The sequence below is a fragment of the Otolemur garnettii genome, unplaced genomic scaffold (genome assembly GCF_000181295.1).
Source record: "Otolemur garnettii isolate 467f Iridium unplaced genomic scaffold, OtoGar3 scaffold00009, whole genome shotgun sequence".
In the NCBI taxonomy this organism is placed as follows: Eukaryota; Metazoa; Chordata; class Mammalia; order Primates; family Galagidae; genus Otolemur; species Otolemur garnettii.
The window spans coordinates 38,047,274-38,051,922 of NW_003852404.1; positions in this window are offsets into that span (position 1 = coordinate 38,047,274).

The window sequence follows — 4,649 nt, forward strand, 5'->3', positions numbered from 1 at the left end:
ATTAAAAATTTGTCACACCTGCTCTTCATCAGATGAGAGATACCTGGGGAAAGTTGATGGAACTTTGATTCTCCACTTGCCTACTACCAATAATAGTTATCTTTCCTCACCCAAGATGATGCTGTCCTTGTGTCACTTGTTCTGTCAAACAAGCATCACTAATATAAAAAAGGTTAGTTCTCTGGGGCAAATTGCCAGAGAACAAATCTCAGCTCTTATTTACCAGTTGTGATACCTTTAGCCAATTACTTAACCTCTATAAATTTCAGGTTTTGCACCTTAAAGTAATAAATGATAACAGTAACTAGATAAAGTAGTTGAGTGTGGCATGGAGGGGTAATCATGCTACTATTTTACTGAGTGCTAACCATGTGCAGAAGTGTTTTAACACTGCTGTAAGTGTTTTTATGTGTTAACTTAGTTACTCCTAATAATATTCTGTCATTTGTCCCATTTTATAGCTAAATAAACTAAGTAATTTGTCCAAGAAAAAAATGGCAATGCCAGGATAATCCAGGATAATCCACCTTCATAGTCCACAATCTCAGCTATTACACCATATTGCCTCAAAGGAGATAAAAGTTCTAAGGAAGCAATCAAGCACCAGCTCTCACTTGTTTCTTGGTTAATGTCCTTACGGACACAACAGAATAGCCAGCTATAAGAATTATGTTAGGCTGGGTGCGGTGGCTCATGCCTATAATCCTAGCACTCTGGAAGGCCAAGACTGGTGGATTGCCTGAGCTCAAGAGTTTGAGACCACCCTGAATCATAGCAAGACCCCCATTTCTAAAAATAGGTGGCAGGTGGGTATCTGTAGTCCCAGCTATTTGGGAGTCTGAGGCAAGAGAATCACTTGAGCCCAGAGTTTGAGGTTGTTGTGATCTATAACACCAAAGCACTCTACCAAGGGTGACAAAAGTGAGACTTTGTCTCAACCAAAAAAAAAAAAAAAAGAAGACTGTTGACAGATATCATGATGACATTCTCATCCCTTAGAAGGCATCAAGGCAGCATGCTTAAAAAGCTAAAGGGACCGGCTCAGCGCCTATAGCTCAACCGGCTAAGGCAAGAGCCACGTACACCTAAGGTGGCGGGTTCGAATCCCCAGCCCGGACCCGCCAAACAACAATGACGGCTGCAACCAAAAAATAGCCGGGCGTTGTGGCGGGCGCCTGTGGTCCCAGCTACTTGGGAGGCGGAGGCAGGAGACTCGCTTGAGCCCAGGAGTTGGAGGTTGCTGTGAGTGTAATGCCACGGCACTCTACCCAGGGGGACAGCTTGAGGCTCTGTCTCAAAAAAAAAAAAAAAAAAAAAAAAAAAGCTAAAGGGACCTAAGTCACACTCATCAGGGTTACTACAATTGAAACAAAGAAAAATCAGAAAATAACAAGTGTTGACAAGGATGTGGAGAAATTGGAACCCTCATACACTACTGGCGAGAATGTAAAATTATGCCACTATGAAAATCAGTATGGTGGTTCCTCAAAAGTAAAAAGTAGAATCACCATATGATCCAGCATGTCCACTTCTGGGTATATACCCAAAAGAATTGAAAGCAAGGATTGGAACAGGTGTTTGTATATTTATGTTCATAGCAGCATTAGTCACAATATCGTAAAGAAAGGTGGAAGTAATCCAAGCATCCATTGGCGGATGAACAGATAAACAAAATGTTGCATATAATACAAGGAAATATTATTCAGCCTTAAAAAGGAAGAAATTTTAACACATCCTATAACATGATGATCCTTAAGATTTTATGCTAAATGAAGTAAGCCAGTCACAAAAGGACAAATACTGTATAGTTGAACTTACATGAGGTACCTAGAGTAGTCAAATTCAGAGATAGAGAGTAGAACAGTAATTGTCAGGGGATGTAGGGAACAGTGAATGGGGAGTTTCTGTAGAGTGAGTTTATAAAATTTCAGTATTGTAAGATGAAAAGAGTTCTGGAGATGGGTGGTGATGATTGTTGCACAACAATGCGAATGCACAGAACTAAAATTTATTAAATGCACTTAAAATGGTTAATATGATAAATTTTATAATTATTTTTGCCACAATTTTCAAATTAATTCTAAAAATTAACAGAAAAACTAAAGGGAAAACTACTTGATAGGAATAGCCCACAGGAGGTCATTGGAAAAGACTTTTAGCAGCCTCCCTTAGTTTCAAGTTCACCACAATGTTCACCAAATGGGTGAAGAGTCTAAGCAGCACCATGGGGTGGTCCAGAAACCACAAGTCCCAGCCTCCCCCAGGAAAGCTTTTGCAGAACACTGCCAGAACTGCCATTTGCCTGTGACAGTTTTTTTTATTTTCTTTTCTCACAGAGATTGAATGAACACATTTACCAGATCAAAATCACATATCAAGTTACCTTCTAGGGACCTACATGGGTGCTGGAGGCAGATGCTTCACCTTTACCCAGTGACTTCAAAGTACAAATCAAAATGATTGGGTTTCCTTTTCTCTTCAAGCCTAAATATGCAATCTCCATGCCAATTTTTGGATTCCAAAGGTGAAGTTAAAGTTCAAGTTTTTCTTCCTTTAAATGAAGAGATTTTAAAAGAGCCTATACATACTCAAGATATGAGATAAAAGTAAGTTTTAATTTAGCCACCTGACCTTCTGAGGCCCTGTGGGGATGGTGGAAATTTCATCGTCACTTTCAGGCAGGAAACAATGAAGGGAAATAAGCATGGTTTCAACAACTTGCAAGTCGCCAAGGATCAAGATCTCCCTCTAGTGGCCATTGAAGAAATAATAGTGTAACAAGCAGGTTACAGCAGGTTATTAGGAAAATTCTGTGGGGATCAGGAACTCATCCAGGACATATCAGCCATAGCTTGCCCCTGCTCCATGATGTCTGGGTCCACAGCTTGGGGCCAATCAAACATCTGGAGCATAGAATCCTCTGGAGGCAACTTTATGTACAAATCTCACTGTGGATACTGCCTGTCGACAGGTCCCTCAGCTGAGCTGTGAACGGTCTCGTGTTCTTTTCACATGGTTTCTCTATGTGGGCTATTGTGGGCTTTCTCACAGTTATACCTGGGTTCCAAGTGGGCACCCCAAGTGAGCAAGGTAGAAATGCATAGAATTGTAAAGATCTAATCTAGGAAGTCACAGAACACTATTTCTACAACGTTCTATTGGTTAAGGTGATAAAAGGTCTACCCAGGTTCAAGGAAAGGGAACACAGACCCCCATCACTCAATAGGAGGATGGTCAAAGTCTCACTGTGGAATGGGAGGTATTAGTGGCCATCTTTGACAAATACAGTCAGCCACACCATCCACCTGGTCATTCTGTGCCTCATCTGTGGGAGATATCCTCTAGTGGATACAAGAGAACATGGACACAAAGGTCTACACACTTCATGCCTACTGCTTTAGGTCTCTCCACATGCCCTTTCCCCATATCTCTTTGTTACTGAACTTCAAACATTCTGCCTTCCAGATTCTTCACCCTGTCAACCACACCATTCCTCATTGCTCAAGACCTTATATTTACACTTAGAGTCTAAGGTGGACAGATTTTAACATTGGTAAAGCAGGACACCATTGACCCGGGGTGGGGGGTTCTTAATTAAAAATTTGGTCTATATGGAGCAACAAAAATTTTCATAGAACGCAAAAATAGTATTGCAATATTTTTTTTAAATTTCAACATAAGTATAATTTACAAATATAATACATTAAAAAATTATGTATAGTATTATTTTATTCTTTGGCATATTTCTCATTTGAGTGAATTTTTTTTAGTAGATTGCTGTCATTGCTTAAAAGATAATGAAATTTTTCACAAGAATTTGTTAAATTATATTTCACACATAAAATGGCTTTCAAAGTCTCAACACTTAATTGTGATTTTTCTGATGTCCATACTTTATTTACCGTAGAAAAATGTGTTCATTCACAGCATTAGTTCCTGGTAAGGACAGCGCGTATCTCACAATTTTTATTATTGTATGGAACATGGTTTGTTTCAAAATGATGAAATATTTCTAACCATTTGTTCCTTATTGTGATTTTTGCTGATGCCCAAGATTTAACCTTTTCCTTATCAATATTTTTTTTAATAATGATACTTCATAAGTCGTAAGTGTCACTTTCAAGGCCAGCACTAGACTTTTTGCTGCCACTATAAAATATAAATAATACGAGTACTGTCTGCTAAATTCATGAAATAAATAACTTACCTAAATTATCTGAATAGCTGATTTGTTGACATCACTTGTTTAACTAGCACTAGCATGCAGCACAAAGTGTATCGTCTGAGACACAGTTACAAAATGTTTTCGTGGCTGCTAATGCCAAAAAATGCCATCATTCATTAAGTCCAAACAATGGTGGTCAAATTCTAACAACTGATCAACAATGTGAACTTTGATAAGCAGTTCTCGATAATCAGTTCTCAACAATTATTTATTATTAAAGTTTAACGTTATAAAATTAACAAAAATAATATAAAACTCATATCCTGGTGAAATAGCCACATGGCAGCCAAAAACCGTATATTCCCTTCCCATTCTCCCACCTTTCCCTAGCTTGTTGTGCATTCTTTCCAAAAAATCAAGACTTTTTTAAAATGCCACGGGATGCGGACAAATTGTTAAAAATTGGGACTGTCCCACCAAAAGC